The sequence below is a fragment of the Giraffa tippelskirchi genome, chromosome 1 (assembly GCF_054371585.1).
Source record: "Giraffa tippelskirchi isolate mGirTip1 chromosome 1, T2T-mGirTip1v1.2.pri, whole genome shotgun sequence".
Taxonomy (NCBI): Eukaryota; Metazoa; Chordata; class Mammalia; order Artiodactyla; family Giraffidae; genus Giraffa; species Giraffa tippelskirchi.
The window spans coordinates 10,111,201-10,130,399 of NC_137275.1; the positions used below are offsets into that span (position 1 = coordinate 10,111,201).

General features: G+C 39.1%; 1 long non-coding RNA gene across 1 annotated transcript in view; it reads left to right on the forward strand.

The window, feature by feature from the left end:
- The first annotated feature begins 898 nt into the window (after positions 1-898).
- The window catches only part of LOC145505048 (uncharacterized), a 43,276-nt gene continuing 24,975 nt past the window's right edge, over positions 899-19,199 (forward strand). Inside the window, exons 1-3 of the long non-coding RNA XR_014052799.1 lie at positions 899-960; positions 3,874-3,947; positions 17,879-18,007. This is a non-coding gene — a long non-coding RNA (uncharacterized LOC145505048). The remainder of the gene's footprint in view (positions 961-3,873; positions 3,948-17,878; positions 18,008-19,199) is intronic.

Consider the following 19,199-nt stretch of genomic DNA (forward strand, 5'->3'; position numbering starts at 1 on the left):
AGTGATATCTGTCCATGGAAGACTAAGTCTTTTTAATTTGGTTGTAGTTCAGTCACTAAGTCGTGTTCGACTCTTTGCGACTCCATAGACTCCAGCACTCCAGGCTTCCCTGTCTTTCACCATCTCCCGGAGTCTGCACAAACTCAAGTCCATTGAGTCAGTGATGCTATACAATCATCTTATCCTCTGTCACTCCCTTCTCTTCCTGCCCTCAGTCTTTCCCAGCATCACAGCTACCTTATCATGTCAAAGGGGCTTGCATAATTCAATAAAGCTATGAGCCATCCCATGCGGGGCCACCCAAGATGGACAGGTCATAGTGGAGAGTTCTGACAAAACGAGGTCCACTGAAGGAAGGAATGTCAAACCACTCCAGTATTCTTGCCTCAAGAACCTCATGAACAGTATTCTAATTTGGGGAAAGGGTCAATACCAGGGAGTGTACCTACCAGGAACTGCATCCTCCAAACTGTGATGTGTCAATAATAAAGATGATATTTTGCTTTCATCCAATGATTAACTAGTTTATTCTTGAAAATTGTTTCTTCTGGGCCAACCTGAAGACGTGGCGGTATATCAGGGTTTTGCTCGGAAGGAAAAGGGCCCCAAATGAGTAAAGTCTTTCATCTGGAATGGGTGTACTCTAGAGATGGGATGGTGAGGAGAGAGACGAGGGTGGGTTTAGGCCAGGATTGTGTAGGGTGTGATCATGTAGGCAGCTCTTTCCATCTGGTAAGAGTTCTGAGGCAGCATCAATTGTTTCTATATCAAGCTCAAAGGAAACTGCTGAGAATGGAACACAGAATGTGTCTAATTTCTAAGTGTGACATCACTGTAAGCCGTCATCTAGTGAGAAATCAATTCTGAGTCTGCTTTACTGATATCCCCTAGCCATGAATGCTTTTCATGATAGATCAAGTCCTGGGGGAGGTAGACCCAGTCTCCCTAAGTCAGCCCATGGTAAGATGTTCTGTGACTGTACAACCTCATACGCTATGCTTAGTCAAAGAACGCAAGAGATAGCTGAACCATCCTCATCCATCAATGTCTTTCTGCCCAAATGTGAACTCACTTGGAGCAACAACAAACAACTTTTACCTTTGAATACATGACCTTCAGGACCAGGATGATGTATTTGGAGAGAGAGGCAAACAAAAGTTAACCCTCTCACTTCTCTCTCCAGGTCTGACCAGTACAAAAGGAAACAGCATGGTCACCTCTTATAATGCAAACATGCTTCTCTTAATTCAGCCAAGTATCCCCAAGTATCCTCCGAACCTTCCTATATGTTACCGTGTGATGCAACCTCTAGGCAGAGCAGGAGGAGCAATGAGTCTGCGGTCTTGTGGAGTCTAGTGTAGGCTCTCATACATAATACTGTATCTTTCAGTGAGTTTTCTAGCGTTGTTAAACCTTGTTTTATCTTTCATATAGAAAAAAACCTTACTTTAGTCACATATTTGTAATAATAAATAGTAAGACTTTAGACTCTGAAGCCAGACTATCTGGGCTCAAATCCTGACTCTGCCTCTTACTAGCTTTGAATCCTTAGCAAAGTGAAATAAATACCACATGCCTCTCCAAAAGTAAAATGGAGATAACAAACGTCTCTCTATATCATCAGGCTACTCCAATAATTGTTAAACAGTGAATAAATGTAAAGTTCTCAGAATAGTGCCTGAAATATGATTAGTGTCAAAAAAGTTGTTAGGAGAGACAAGGTAAAAGTCCTTTGTACGTCATTGAAAACTCTTTAATGACAATGATGAATTAACCTGTATTTTAATGTCTACTGCATCTGCACTCTAGGGGTCATCTCCATCTCTGAACTTTGTGAAAGCAGTGAAATGTCTAATCTGCTGCTTTATTTCCAGTATCTAATCATGATATGCATACACGTTAATATATATTGAGTTAATGAACTAATTCATATCACACCAAAATCTACCTTGTTCTTGATCTTAGTCAGAGGCATCCAGACTCCACGTCTATGAATTCATGAAAAGCACTCTCTGGTAGTCTGCTGTCATTTCTTTTCCAAGATAAATTTTATCTCTGCTTCCAGGTCTATTTCAAAGTTCAACTGTTTAATGAAACTGACAAGATAACATGATGCTTTAACTGGAAAAGACATCTTTGTTACGAAATGAGAGAGAAATAAGGACTGGAGATAGAGCAACTCTTTTTAGAAGTTTCCTTGGGATGGAGTCCATAAATAAGAAGCAGTAGCTTCAGGGGGAATGAGGGCCATGGCAGTTCTGAGGAAGGTTCTGGGGCTTTAACCATGACCCTCCAATATCCTTTAGCCCATTCAGAAAGTCCTTTGGCATATTTATAGTCTGAAAGGGAGAACTGCTGCTGCTGCTGCTAAGTCGCTTCAGTCGTGTCCGACTCTGTGCGACCCTATAGACGGCAGCCCACCAGGCTCCGCCGTCCCTAGGATTCTCCAGGCAAGAATACTGGAGTGGATTGCCATTTCCTTCTCCAGTGCATGAAAGGGAAAAGTTAAAGTGAAGTCGCTCAGTCGTGTCCGACTCTTAGCGACCCCATGGACTATAGCCTACCAGGCTCCTCCGTCCATGGGATTTTCCAGGCAAGAGTACTGGAGTGGGGTGCCATTGCCTTCTCCGAAAGGGAGAACTAGCAATTTATTATTTACAAGTAGTGTTCACAGAGAAATAATTTGAATACCTGGATTTTTTTTTAATCTGTAACTGACACTCTAAGGGCTTCCCTGGTAGCTAAACTGGTAAAGAATCCACCTTCAATGCAGGAGACCCCAGTTTGATTCCTGGGTTCAGAAAATCCCCTGAAAAAGGAATAGCCTACCAACTCCAGTATTTTTGAGATACCCTGGTGGCTCAGCTGGTAAAAAATCTGCCTGCAATGTGGGAGACCTAGGTTCAATCCCTGGGTTGGGAAGATCCCCTGGAGGAAGGCATGGCAACCCACTCCAGTATTCTTGCCTGGAGAATCCCCCTGGACAAAGGAGCATGGTGGGCTACAGTCCATGGGGTCACAAAAAGTAGGACATGACTGAGCAACTAAGCACAGGATAACAACTCACAGTCTAAGGTGCAGCAATATGCTTAATATATAAATAGGCTTCCCTGGTGACTCAGATAATAAAGAAACTGCCTGCAATGCAGGAGGCCCAGGTAAGATCCCCTGGAATAGGAAATGGCAACCCACTCCAGTATTCTTGTCTGGAGAATCCAATGGACAGAGGATCCTGGCGGCTAGCCCATGGGATCACAAAGAGAGAGGCATGACTGAGTGACTACTCTTAGTTCAGATTAGGTCAGCCGCTCAGTCGTGTCCGAATCTTTTTGACCCCATGGACGACAGCTCGCCAGGCTTCCCTGTCCTTCACCACCTCCTGAAGCTTGCTCAAACTCATGTCTATCGCGTAGGTGATGCCATCCAATCATCTCATCCTCTGTCGTCCCCTTTTCCTTCCACCTTCAGTCTTTCCCAACATCAGGGTCTTTCCCCCTGAATCAGTTCTTTGCATCAGGTGGCCAAAGTATTGGAGGTTCAGCTTCAGCATCAGTCCTTCAAATGAATATTCAGGACTGATTTCCTTTAGGATGGACTGGTTTGATTTCCTTGCAATCCAAGGGACTCTCAAGACACATATTTTAAGGTACAACAATATGCTTGATGTATAAATAGAGTGTCAGGACAAATTCCCCAAATCTTGGTCTCACCACATGCCTCCTCTTAGAGCCCATAAAGAAGATTTGGTACCACTGTTGCTTAAGGGTGGGGAAAAATGTCTTTTAACACAAAATACTTGGCATTATGTTTATATACACATTAAAACAGGAGAAAATATGTGTTGCTTTATCATTATTTCTTTGACTTCTGTAGGAAAAGTACAGAAAGCACAGAGGTTCAACAACAAGAAAAAGAAAATGTAACAAGTTGAGTGCAAGGCAAAAAAGGTGAAACCTCTTATTATTACAAACTTTGTCTTTTATTCACAGTGTTTTAATAATAATGGAAAGTAATATGTAAATTTTAATTTCATGATGATACAGAGCAAAATATTGCAAGTTCTTAATAACCACTCATGAATATTATGACAAGAATTAGCCTTTTGCCCTGTAGTTATATATCCAAGTTGGCCTTTAATTTCTTAAGCTCTTTTTTGGCTATGGAGAAAAATATCAGAAAAAAAAAGTTTAATAGTTGTAGCCTTAACCAAGCAGAAAGCTTTGGGCTTTTAATCAGAGAGTGGACCTTTAGCCCACATATACAAATACCTTCTTTATACAGATGAAAAGTTCAAGGAGCTGAGGTTTGTAAAAGTCGATTGCTATTAAGGATCCTCTGAATGAGAGAGGAGCCAATGTTCACACCAACTGGGAACTACTCAATGGGTCTAAAATGGGAATTTTTTTCACTGTTTAAGCTCCAGATAGTATCAGTGTGATAATTCTTTTCTCTACTAAATGTATGTTATGTGCCAGCTACTATTTTAAATTCATAGTTTAGAACCCCCAACACCCATGTCTTTTTTATATGATTCAAACCTCACTGGCCATACAATTGACACAGGGGCAGACATGTGATCTTCTGATCCAATAGATCTCTCTGGGATTTTCAAAGTGGAACCAAAGTGAGACAGTGAAGCTCTTTTCAATAGTGACAGCTATGTGGAGAGTGGTTCAGTGTCAATAGTAGTCATACATTCGAGCACATCAGGAAAGAAAGAATATGAAAGAGATGCGTGAAGACAAACAACAGATAGGAGAACAAGATGGCGGAGGAGTAAGTGGAGGTGAAGTACGTCTCTCTCCATGGATACATCAGGAATACACCTTCAGACACAGAAGTGCATGCAGACCACCAGCTGAGAGCGGACAGGAGTACCTGACTGGAGGAAAAGAATATATAGAGCCACGCAAAGCTCCGTAGGATGAAGGATCTGGGGTGGGGGGGTGGGGGTGCGGAAACAGGAGTGTTAGTAGGACTGGATCTGCCCTCAGCTGGTGGGGAAACTGAAGCAGGGGTCCAATCCCCACATCAGGGCAATTGTCTGAGACAGAAGAGAAACATTCAAAGCTGAGAGTGAAACAGCTGATCTGTGGCAGCCTAAATGCAATGAGAATCAGACAGTCTTTGCACAGCTATACATACCCCAGATGGTGCACCGGCTGGGAGCTAGAATTTAGGGATTGTGGAGCAATCCCAGGGCGAGGGCTGCTGTTGACTGTGTTGAGAGGGGTGGAGGGGATGTAAGGGAGGAGATTGTGGTGGGAAATGCCTGTGAGAGAAAGCCAGGCAGCCATGGAAGCAAGGCAATACTGCTGAGTCATGAGTAGGGGGTAAAGCCACCACCATAGCCTCTCTCCCCCAACACGCCAGCATTGGTAGCTGAACAACAGAGAGGCAGCCCATCAAATGCCTGATGTACTGAACTACAGAGTAGGACCCCACAGGGATTTCCTCTTTAAAGTGCCTGATGCGCCGATCTGCAGAGTAGGACCCCAATCAGGGGGTGCCCTCTATGTGCCTGATCCCCCGAACAACAGAGAAGGACCCCAGGCAAGGGAGCCCTCTAAGTGCCTGAATGGGCAGAGCTATGGAGAAAGACTGGCCAAAGAGGACTTCTGATCGCCAGCTACAAGAGGCTCGGAAAAAGACTGTTAGGGCCATAACTCCTGCTGTGGAAGCAGTCCAAGTCCCTGCACACTTGGTGCTGCCAGGGTTCCCTCAAGTCAAGCAGCTGCACCATCTTCACGCTCAACTCTCACTGGGGCAGAGCTGCCACAGGCAAAAAATTCTTGCGCCTATGAGCACAGTGTCGCTTTGGTCGTGTCCAGCTCTTTGCGACCCTGTAGACTGTGGCTTGTCAGGCTTCTCTGTCAGGGACGAAGGTTCCCCAGGCAAGAATACTGAAGTGTATTGGCCAATACTGGTTGCCATACCCTTCTAGAGCACTATTTTTCCTGCTGCCCTAGCCCCCAACTCCCCTGAGTACCTGGTGCTGCCAGAACCCGTGTGACCCAAGAAGCTGCACCACCTCCACACCTGGCCCTTACAGGGGCAAACCCAAGGCCTCCAGGGCAGCCTCAGGAGCAAACCCCATTGGACAACCCACATGCCAAGGTGGGCATTAAACCACAATTGAAATCCCGGGGCAGTGTGGCTAAGGAAGAAGACCCAAAACCTTCCCACCAGCTGTACAAGGTGCAGATTAAATCCACGCGATCAGCTAGGCAGACTCTGTGTCTATGGAATATATAAAAGACCACTGAGAGCTCCCACAAAAGAAAACAATCTAGTTCTGACAGCTGCAGACACTGGAGGCAAGAACACAGGGGAGTCGGACCAGATTAGAAGCTGAGCTGCGCCCACAGCAGGTCCAGAGATCAGCACAGTGCTAGAGGGCATCCCAGGGAGGTGAGGTGGACTGTGACTCCCAGCGAGGGAGAGAGCTCTGTCGGCAGTGACTCAAGAAAAATATCTATTATTCTTATGGTCTGACTTGTTCTGTAGATTCTTTGGGATTGTTTTTTTTTCGTTTCTTTTCCTTTCCCCCTCTTCTGTTTTAGTTGTCAATGTTATTGGCACTATGAAATCTAATTAAGCTTTTGAGATTTTTATTTTTTCTCAGTCACATCTTTTATTGTTATTATAAACCTCTGCCTCTACATCGACTTTTGCAGTTATAGGGAGTTTTCCTTTTTTTTTTTCTTTTTTTTAATTTTAATTGTTAACTGTTTAAACCTATTGTTATTTTTTCTGCGTTTATTCCTTTGTTTGTATTTCCTACTGTTCTTTTCCCCTTGCAGTTAATCTTTAATATATATAAATCTTCTTTATCTACCTCTATATAACTTTGCATATCTCTTCTTACTTTCTTTCCTTTTCTCTCAACATATTTGCTAGTTTTATTTTCATTGCTTTATTCCTCAATTGGCACATTGCTTTAGTTTTGTTTTCCAGTTTGTGCTTTAGTTAGTTTTGCTCTGGTACATACAATTTTTGGTTTCCTTTGTTTGCCGGGTCAATCTATTGTACATTATTTTTGTTGGAATGTTTTGATTTTGCTTATGGGTGTATATGTATATGTGTATATTCAGTCACACTTTCTGTTGTTATAAACCTGTGCCTCTACCTTGGGCTTTTGCAGTTCTGTGGGGTTTTCCTTTTAGTTTTGTTGTTGTTGTTGTTGTTGTTTCTTTCTTTCTTATTCCATTTTTCTCTTTTCTCTTTTTTATATTTTTAATTTTTTAAACCTATTATATTTTTTTCTACACTTATTCCTTTCTTTGCCTTTCCTACTGCTCTTTTCTCCTTGCAGTTAATCTTTAATGTATATAAATCTTCTTCATCTACCTCTATTCAACTTTGCATATCTATTCTTTCTTTCTTTTCTTTCATTCCTTTCCTCTCATCATATTTGTTAGTTCTGTTTTCATTGCTTTATTTCTCACTTCGCACCTTGCTTTAGTTTTGTTCTCCAGTTTGTTCTTTAGTTAGTTTTGTTCTTAACTGGTAAATATAATTTTTGATTTCCTTTGTTCACAGATCAATCTATTGTACTTTATTTCTGTTGGATTGTTTTGACTTTGCTCATGGTGTATATGTATATAAGTATGTTCCATTATTTTAATTATTATTTGCCTGATTTTATAACTACCATTTGTCTGGGGTTCATCTTTGGTTTCTTATTTTGGGATATTTGTTTTAATCTCACTTAATGCCATAACAAACCACTTGAAGAATCTTAGTCCCTGACCAGAAATCAAGCCCTGATCTTTTGGAATGGGAGCACTGACTCCAAGACCCTAGACTCTCAAAGAACTAGCCCTAGGGAGTATCAAATAGTGAGAACTCACACAAAGGAAACCACTGGAATACAAGACCTGGCATCACATCACCCAACCACCAGTAGCACCCTGTGCAGGGCACCTCATCTAAACAACAAACAAAGCAAAAATACAAACACAGTCTTCTGCAGACAGGATTGCCACCTCACTCAGCCTTGCCCATCAGAGGAAAAACAAACAAACAAACAAAAACTCAGCACAAATCTCACCCTATACAAATCTTTCACAAACCATTGGACAAACCTTAGAAGGGCAGAAACCAAAAGGAAGAAATAATTCAAGCTTGAAGCCTGGGAAAAGGAGACCTCAAACACAATAAGCCAAAATAATAATAATAATAATGATAATAATGAAAAGGCAGAGAAATACTGCATGAAGGAACAAGCTAGAAACACAGAAGTCCAAATAAATGAAGAAGAAATAGGCAAACTACCTGAAAAAGAATTCAGATAATGATAGTAAAGATGATCAAGAACCTTGAAAATAAAATGGAAGAAATGCAAGAATCAATTAGCAAAGACCTAGAAGAATTAAAGAATAAACATGCAGAGACAAACAACACAATTACTGAAATTAGAAAAAAAAAAAAAACTCCAGAAAGAATCAATAGCAGAATATCTGAAGCAGAAGTGAGCTGGAAGATAAAATGGTGGAAAAAACTTCTGAAGAACAGAATAAAGTAAAAAGAATGGAAAGAACTGAGGATAGTCTCAGGGACCTCTGGGGCAATATCAAACGCACCAACATTCGAATTACAGAGGTCCCAGAAGAAGAAGAGAAAAAAAGAAAAAAAAAAGGTATGATAAAATTTTCGAAGAGATTATAGTTGAAAATTTCCCCAACATGGAAAAAGAAATAGTAAATCAAGTCCAAGAGGCACCAAGAGTCCCATACAGGATAAACCCAAGGAGAAACACTCCAAGACACATGCTAATCAAACTAACAAAGACTAAACACAAAGAAAGAATATTAGAAACCTCAAGGGAGAAGCAAGAAGCAATATACAAAGGAAAGCCTATATGCTTAACAGCTGATCTTTCAGCAGAAACTCTGCAGGCCAGAAGGGAATGGCAGGATATATTTAAAGTACTGAAAGGGAAAAAAAAATCTACAACCAAGAGTCCTGTACCCGGGAAGGATCTCGTTCAAAATTAATGGAGAAATAGAAAGCTTTTCAGACATGCAAAAGTTAAGAGAATTCAGTACCACCAAACTAGCTTTACAACAAATGTTAAATGGACTTATACAGTCAAGAAATACAGGAGAAGAAAAAGGATCTACAAAAGCAACCCCAAACAGTTCAGTTAGGTTCAGTTGCTCAGTTGTGTCTGACTCTTTGCGATCCCATGGACTGCAGCACGCCAGGCTTCCCTGTCCATCACCAACTCCCAGAACTTACTCAAACTCATGCTCATTGAGTCAGTGATGCCATCCAACCATCTCATCCTCTGTTGTCACCTTCTCCTCCTACCTTCAATCTTTCCCAGCATAAGGGTCTTTTCTAATGAGTCAGCTCTTTGTATCATGTGGCCAAGTATTGGAGCTTCAGCTTCAGCATCTGTCCTTCGTATTTGGACAGATATTGTGCTTCCAATGAATATTCAGGACTGATTTCCTTTAGGATGGACTGGTTGGATCTCCTTATAGTCCAAGGGACTCTCAAGAGTCTTCTCCAACACCACAGCTCAAAAGTATCAATTCTTTGGTGCTCAGCTTTCTTTATAGTCCAACTCTCACATCCATCAATGACTACTGGAAAAACCATAGTTTTGACTAGATGGACATTTATTGGCAAAGTAATGCATCTGCTTTTTAATATGCTGCCTAGGTTGGTCAAGCTTTTCTTCTAAGGAGCAAGTGTCTTTTAATTTCATGGCAGCAGTCACCAACTGCAGTGATTTTGGAACCCAAGAAAATAAAGTCTCTCAATGTTTCCATTGTTTCCCTATCTATTTGCCATGAAGTGATGGGACGGGATGCCATGATCTTAGTTTTCTGATTGTTGAGTTTCAGGCCAACTTTTTCACTCTCCTCTTTCACTTTCATCAAGAGGCTCTTTAGTTCTTCTTCACTTTCTGCCATAAGGGTGTTGTCATCTGAATATCTGAGGTTATTGATATTTCTCCTGGAAATCTTGATTCCAGCTTGTGCTTCATCCAGACTAGCATTTCTCATGATGCATATAAGTTAAATAAGCAGGGTGAAAATATATAGCCTTGACATACTGCTTTCTTGATTTGGAACCAATGTGAGAGACCTGGGTTCAATCCCTGGGTTGGGAAGATCTCCTGGAGAAGGAAATGGCCACCCATTCATGTATTCTTGCCTGGACAATCACATGGATGGAGGAACCTGGTAGGCTACAGTCCATGGGGTCGCAAAGAGTTGGACACGACTGAGCGACTTCACTTTCACTTTCTGTTGTTCCATGTCCCGTTCTAACTGTTGTTTCTTGACCTGCATACAGATTTCTCAGGAGGCAGGTGAGGTGGTCTGTTATTCCCATCTCTTTAAGAATTTTCCGCAGTTTGTGGTGATCCACACAGTCAAAGGCTTTCGTGTAGTCAATAAAGCAGAAGTAGATGTTTTTCTGGAACTCTCTTGCTTTTTTGATGATCCAGTGGATGTTCCCAATTTGATCTCTGGTTCCTCTGCCTTTTCTAAGTCCAGCTTGAACATTTGGAATTTCATGGTTCACATACTGTTGAAGCCTGGCTTGGAGAATTTTGAGCATTATTTACTAGCTTGTGAGATGAGTGAAATTGTGCGGTAGTTTGCACATTCTTTGTCTTGCCTTTCTTTGGGATTGGAATGAAAATTGACCTTTTCCAGTCCTGTGGCCACTGCTGAGTTTTCCAAATTTGCTGATATATTGAGTTCAGCACTTTCACAGCATCATCTTTTAGTATTTGAAATAGCTTAACTGGAATTCCCTCACCTCCACTGGCTTTGTTCATAATGATGCTTCCTAAGGCCCACTTGACTTTGCATTCCAGGATGTCTGGTTCTAGGTGAGTGATCACACCATTGTGATTATCTGGGTCATGCAGATCTTTTGTGTATAGTTCTTCTGTGTATCCTTGCCACCTCTTCTTAATATCTTCTGCTTCTGTTAGGTCCATACCATTTCTGTGCTTTATTTGGCCCATCTTTGCATGACATATTCCCTTGCTGTCTCTCCCAATGGCATATTACTCAGCCATAAAAAGGAATGCATTTGAGTCAGTTCTGATGAGGTAGATGAACCTCGAATCTATTACACAGAGTGAAGTGAGTCAGAAAGAGAAAGATAAATATCATATTCTAACACACATATATAGAATCTAGAAAAATGATGCTGAAGAATTTATTTACAGGGCAGCAATGGAGAAACAGACAGAGAATCGACTTATGGACATAGGGAGATGGGAGAAGAGGATAAGATGTATGGAAAGAGTAACATGGAAACTTACATTACCATATTTAAAATAGATAGCCAATGGGAATTTGCTGTATGGCTCAGAAAACTCGAACAGGGACTCTGTATCAACCTCAAGGGGTGGAATGGGGAGGAAGATGGGTGGGAGGTTCAAAAGGGAGGAATATAGGTATACCTATGGCTGATTCATGTTGAGATTTGACAGAAAACAACAAAATTCTATAAAGCAATTATCCTTCAATAAAAGAATAAGTTGAAAAAAAAAAAAAGACAAACACCAGATCTTGCAGAGATCTCTGGAGTTCTTAAAATCTTTGGAATCCATTATGTTTTCTTTTTTTAATAAAATACTTCAAATTCAGTTTCTGCCATTATCAATCAAAATGTGTGAAGTCGCTTCAGTCCAAATATGTTGAAATAACAATCAAAATATCTTTTATTTATTCAAGAGTCTAATAGTGTCAGGGAAGAAAATATACTGCCTGGTGTGGTAATTGTAGTTATAGAGGAAATTCTAAGGTACTGTGAGGGCTTAAAAGATAATTTCCTACTCCAACTCTAGCAAGTTGACCCTATGACTGGCTACAATCTATAGGGCCTCAAAGAGCCCGACACACACACTGAGTAATCCCATTAGAAAAATATCAAATTTTTATCTAATCTTATTACATTTGATTATAAAGAGAAAAAATAAGAATTCCCTCTGTAACGTTTATATAGTTCCTTCATGCACATGAAGTTTCAATAAGCAGAAGTGTTTGATGTACTCAATAGTCAAATTTACAAATTATGATTTGTGCCTACTTTTTATGTAGCATTAAGTTTGATCTTTCAGAGAAAGAAGACAAAGGATTGAGAATCAAATTTCACCCTTGAGAGTCTCTGATAAACTTTCAGTTGCCCCACTTCTGATGACTCTGATGATTAATTTCAAAAAAAATTTGATAATTAAAGAAACATATGTAAAGATAGTTTTGCAAAATAAAAAGATAGAAAAAGATAAATATGATGAAGTAGTGCAACTATAACCAGAGGACTACAATTTGGCATTAAGAGTACATAAGAATATATTTCTGAGTTTTGAAGAAAATATTACAATTCTTATTGTTTTTATGTTTTCTCATCCTTATTATTTCTATTTTGTTTTCCTTTTAAACTTTAAAAAATAAATTTACCAAACTATAGCTGCTGTACAATATTGTATTAGTTATGGGTATATAAGATAGTAAGTCACAATTTTTAAAGTTTATATTCCATTTACAGTTATTATAAAATATTTTTATAGTCACCATGTTATACAATATACTTATAGATTATTTTAAACCTAATAGTTTACACTTCTTATTTCCCTGCTTGTATATTGTCCCTCCTCTCTTTCCTTTGCTTTATATTGCATCATAATACTCTATATTATCATGGAACATGCATATAATTTATAAACAGTGTACAAATACATAATAAGAATATTTTGAGATAAATATTTTAAATTTGATAATTGAGCATGGTCAGTGAAAGTTTGGAGACAATTGAGTTAAATTCAAAACATTGATATAGAAAAAAGAGTTGAACAATCAAACATGTATTGATTCTTACTGTCCCAGAAAGATGGTCATTGAGATCCTACTTAAAGGCCTCCTTATTTGTTGTTTCAACCACCTGAAATGGTTTTCTCCCCATACCCATCTATTAATACCTCCTTCCCAAAGTCCCCTGGGCCTATTCAAATATTAGTTTGCTAATAATTCTTCCCTGCATTACAATATCTGAATTTAATACCTCAAGTTCCAGTATTTCAAATAGCCTATTACTTTATTTCTCTTATTAGTACTTAGCCCTACCTACTGATCTATTTTCTATTTTGTTTATTTTCTATACCACACAATAGGTTGTGTACTCTCTGCTTCCCCACAAGAAAGTGAGTTCATAATAGCAGGAAATTTGCACATTCTTTTCATTTTAAATCCCTAGTTTCTAGACTAATGCCTGGCACACAAAGGTACTAATATTTGTTTAACGATATTTATCATTAATTCCTCAGAACCAAGAAAAACAGATATTATTATCCATAATTTTAGCTGAATAAACTGAGTCCCAAAATGTAGTAAATACTGTTGTTCAGTCACTAAGCTGTGTCCGACTCTTTGAAGCATGTCATAGACCACAGCACCCCAGGCTTCCCTGTCCTCCACTATCTCCTGGAGCTTGCTCAAATTCATGTCCATTGAGTCAGTGATGCCATCCAACCATCTCATCCTCTGCCGCCCTCTTCTTTTTTTGCCTCCAATCTTTCCCAGCATCAGGGTCTTTTCCAATGAGTTGACTTTTCACATTAGGTGGCCAAAGTATTAGAGCTTCAGCTTCAGCATCAGTCCTTTCAGTGAATATTCAGGGTTCATTTCCTTTAGGATTGACTGCTTTGATCTCCTTGCTGTCCAAAGGCATCTCGGGAGCCTTCTCCAGCACCACAATTTGAAAGCATCAGTTCTTTGGTATTCAGCTTTCCTTATGGTCCCACTTTCGCATCCATACATGACCACTGGAAAAGCCATAGTTTGACTACATGAACATTTGTCAGCAAAGTGATGTCTTTGCTTTTTAATATGCTACCTAGCTTTGTCATAGCTTTCCTTTCAAGGAGCAAGTGTCCTTTAAATTTAGGGAGTAAATATCTTACTTCAAACCTCAGCAAGCAATAGGCTTCCTTTGAGAGAAGAAAAGGTGAAAGAGGGTAGTAGACTAGCTGAATGATAAGAGCTAAGGGCTGGCATTCAAAGACAGATCACACTGTTATGTGGGTTCCCAAAGAATCAGGATGGAGTCAATGAAGGGAAACTAGGGGAGGGAAATTCCAGAATTGAATAGACTTTAAAATGCAACTCTTTCTTTGGAAGGAGAGGGTTCCTGGAAAATAGGGATGTTGAAGAAATGTGTTCATGATTATACTGCAGGGCTGTGGCAATAATGATGAAAGCACTAAAAGGAACTTGGAATTAGATGTTTTTCAAGGATCTTGCATGATTTTTAAATATAAGGTTTTAATAAAGAGTGGCTGCCAATAACATCAATTATTACATTTCTATGGTAAAATAAATGCTAGGATTTCCAATAAAAGTAATGAAAAATCACTGTTCTATTTTGAGTAGATTAAATCATAGCTTCAAGGAGAAGCCTTGGGGGTGATGGAAATAAACTTCACAATGCATCTACTGCACCAAACAATGTGTGAGATATTCTGCTTACATTTTCTATTTTTTCTACACATCACATTTTCAAACAGGGTCATGAAGGTTCAGAAAAGTCAAGTGATTTTCTCAGGATGCATACAGTGAGGAGGTCTCCATTCTAGGAGGTGAGGCCAGGCTTTCAGATTCCATTCTAGTCCTCTGCAAGTGTTTGCAAATGGAAGTGTTAGTTGCTCAGTCATGTCCGACTCTTTGCGACCCCATGGACTGTAGCCTGCCAGGCTCCTCCATCCATGGGATTTTCCAGGCAAGAATACTGGAGTGGGTTGTCATTTCCTTCTCTAGGGGATCTTCCCAACCCAGGGATTGACGCCGAAAATGAAAGTAAAATTGTTCAGTTGTGTCCAACTCTTTGCAACCCCATCACTGTACAGTCCATGGAATTCTCCAGGCCACAATACTGGAGTGGGTAGCCTTTCCCCTCTCCAGGGGATCTTCCTGACCCAGGGATCAAACCCAGGTCTCCTACATTGCAGGCGGATTCTTTACCAGCTGAGCCACCAGAAAAGCCCTATATTCTAGTCCCATATTCCCCAACTTTAATACAGTTAGATTCTATTTTTAAGTTAAGAAATAGATTAGTTGAAAAATATACTAGAGTAATAGATAAGGGCCTAAGTTTATTTTTAAGGCTGAAACTTTGCCATTTAGCTTTGCTATTTTAGAAAAACAATTTAAAAGCAGTGTAAAAAAAAAAAAATCACCATGAGTATAAGTTCTGAAATTCAGGTAAGTATTCTTAAGAAAAACCTGTCCAAATGAGACCGGATTGGCCATTTTTTCCACTTGAAAAAGTTTAAAGAGTAATGGCCAATTGTTGTAGAGTAAAATAATCCAGTGAATTCACAGTTTACTGCATTTAAGCAGGAAGGGTAACTTGATTAATCAGTTCATTCATTACTCATATTAATAATTGTGTTAAACAGGTCACCATTCTTTACAGTTTTATTTTTTAAATTATTTTATGATTATAAAATTTAAAAACTCCCACTTACGAACTTTGGAAAACAGAGACACTCTTTCCTAGATTAATGCTGTTAAATTTTTTTCTCTTCCTTTATAAAGTATGTGATCTCAGAAGGTTTGTATAAATTTGTTGGTCAGTTAATATAATAACAATGATGAACAGTTTTGTCATACTTATTCTACTGCTGTATCTTACCTGTGTAACTCACTTAATCTTTATTACAATTACAGTATGCTGTTGCATCTCCATTTAATGACAGTGGAAACTGAAACAAAGAGATATTTAAGTAACTTGCTCAAATTTACACAAATACTGTGTGTACTTAGTGCTGGCCTAGAAATCTTTGGAAATTAAAAATTAATTAACCTCATGCTTTGTTTGTCCTTAAAAATAAAAACTCTGAAATACTTGATCATTAGATGAATTACTATATTAGTAAGTTATAAGTTAGCTAATCAATTGAGTAGTGAATAAAACAGCTAACAAACAGTGCATACCATATGATCAAATGCTATCTTTGTGGCAAAGGAGTTGAAGTGCTTTGATATCTGCAGGAAAAAAAATATGGAATTGGTATTTGAGAAAATGAGGTTATGTCAAACTTGAGGAAAGAGAAAGTGACTCAATTAACTATATATATATATATTTTCCACATAATGCTGAAGAGACTTTGGGCTAGAATATAGGGATGTAGAAACCAATACGATGTATATCTTTCTAGTGGGAGAGTAAGATTATAAACACATAATTGCCATAGCATTTGGTTTAGGCAATAATAGAATATAAAGACAAATTAGAAGTTTTATAGAGGAGGAAAGCAAGGCTGAGTGTTTTTCTAAATGTTGATAGAAAATTCATGTAGGTATCATTTGTAATTAAATTCAAATTGCCATTTAGGGCAAGAGCCCTTCTGCCAGCAACTTTGTACTTCTCATTCATTTGATTTTTTTTAAACTTCAGTTCACATTGCAACTGAATGCTGTACATGACTTCCCATAAATAGGAAATGGACCTCAGCTCAGCTGTCTGTCTTTGTGAAGCCAAATGACGTACCATTAGCATAAATTAGTGCTCTAGGATTATTTAACTAGAAAAATATGCAGATGCCAAATTTTTCCATGGGCATTATCAACAAGAACTGCCAATCTCTTTTCACAATATGGATTCATTTTAGAGAATCGACAGCAACTGCACACACAGTATCTCTGTTCAAATGAAGTTTCTGTAAACAAATTTCCCCTTGCAGATCTGCTTGTATATATTTGAATATTATTCATCCTCTAAGACAATGGGAGGTTATTTCGAATTTAACATATTGAGTTGTGATGTGTCTTGTGTAAAAACAAATCTAGCAGCACAATCACTTCCTTAATTACTCAAAATTTGGGTCATCAATGCATACTATGATGGATGAAGGTGTTAAACATTTGGCACATAGATTTCAGATGACATCACCACAATAAAAATATTTAGACAGGTCCAGAAATCAAAAGTGTGTTTGCACATCATCAAAAATTGAATATTTCTGAAGTGAGAATTCAAAATGCTCAGGAATTGAAATTAAGAATTCCGAAGATCCTCAGATGAGGTAGCTGCCAGGGACAGGTCAAATAAGTACAGAAAATAATTATACCTCATACCCTATCATGTCAAGCGGTGTGCTCAGATTATTTATCTGTTATTAAACTAATTTGGTCCTTCTTTGAATCTATGGTGCTCATTTGAAAATCAATTCTATAGTCTTAAGTAGAGGTGGAAATAGAAGTGAATTTTTGAGCTACTAATAAATAGCAGAAAAAAATTTAAGCTATTCATAATACAGTGAGTAAGATGTGACACTGCTTTCAAGAGAAAAAATACAGTTGAAATATTCTTATTTATGCACACAAATAACCGTATACAATGTTACCTACAAATTGTATATGTTTGTTAAGTATGTTAACATAATGTAGGTAAGCCATACCAGACAAATCATAATTATATGTTAATTGCTGAACAGTTTCATTAAGTGCACCTTGTTTCTCAGATTGATGGAGCTTCTTACTGTGAGACACAACCCATAATAAATCAGATGCCAGAGCAGTTAGCTAAGAATCTGCTCTTCCAGAGAGCAAGACCAACTAGGAATTTTATTTCAAGTTAAAGGGATATTCCAAATCTAGGAATATGTATACCTTTTTAAAGATTTTTTTAATGTGGACTAGAAGGAGATGACAGAGGATGAGATGGTTGGATGGCATCACCGACTTGATGAACATGAGTTTGAGTAAACTCCAGGAGTTGGTGATGGACAGGGAGGCCTGGCGTGCTGCAGTCCATGGGGTCTCAAAGAGTCAGACATTACTGAGTGACTGGACTGAACTGAACTGATTTTTAAAGTCTTTATTGAACTTTTTTTTTTTTACAGTATTGTTTCTGCTTTATGCTTTGACTTTCTTGGCCCTGAGGCATGCAGGATCTTTGCTCCCCGACCAGAAATCAAACCTGCACCCCTTGCCTTGGAAGATGAAGCCTTAACATCCAAACCACCAGGGAAGTTCCTATACAATTTTAGAATATGTTTACTTACATCTTATGTTTTTTGAACAGATTCTGGAACTAGGACAGAGTCAACTCATCCCATTTTCAAAAGTGGTCTTCACTATGCCATGGCTAATGACCTTCATAAATTTATTCAGTTTTGCTGCCTTCAGAAGTGCCTTTTTTTGAAATAAGTTTTCAGAACACCTGCCTTTCAGGGTGATATCTGAATCATTGGTTGGCATGACCCCTTTTGACATTTCTCTCTCTGATGGTCTTCCTAAGTGACTCAGTGGTAAAGAAACTGCCTGCCAATGCAGAAGACATGAGAGATGCAGATTCTATCCCTGGGTTAGAAAGATCCCCTGGAGGAAGGCATGGTAACCCACTCCAGTGTTCTTGCCTGGGAAATACCATAGACAGAGGAGCCTAGCAGGCTACAGTCCATGGGGTCGCAAAGAATTGGACACAACTGAGCACGCACACCTTCTCTGTTTATGCTCAGTTTAATTTCAAAGCCCTTACCAACTCATCAACCAGGAGAGAGAAAACCCCAGTGTTTAAGAAAAAGTGTGCCCAGTGAAGCCTGAGATGCTTACAGAGCAACAGAAGTGTGTGCAAGTCTAGGATTCTAACCAGGGCTTTGCCTCTAGGTTCTTTCCCTGCTTCTGAATGTACTAGTTTATCTGTGGCTGAACTAAGACCGTGGCAAAACAGTTTAGCTTCAAACCCGCAATTGTCCAAACTTTCTTCATTGTGCACTCAAAGTACTATGTAGTCTCTCCTGATGCCTTTTATCCTCCAATGTTTTAGTGTCCTTTTTGTTGTATAAAAAAAATTGTTATATAAACAAATGAAGTGAAAGTTGCTCAGTGATGTCCGACTTTTTGTGATTCCAGGCCAGAATACTGGAGTGGGTATCCTTTCCATTCTCCAGGAGATCGTCCCAACCCAGGGATCGAACCCAGGCCTCCTGCATTGCAGGCAGATTCTTTACCAGCTGAGCCACAAGGGAAGCCCAAGAATACTGGAGTGGGTAGCCTATCCCTTCTCCAGCAGATCTTCCCGACCCAGAAATTGAACTGGAGTCTTCTGCATTGCAGGTGGATTCTTTAATAACTAAGCTATCAGGGAAGCCCCCTATATAAACAAGATGCTTATATAAAACATCTTTATTTATTGATGTGTATACCTCAAAGGAAAGAAAA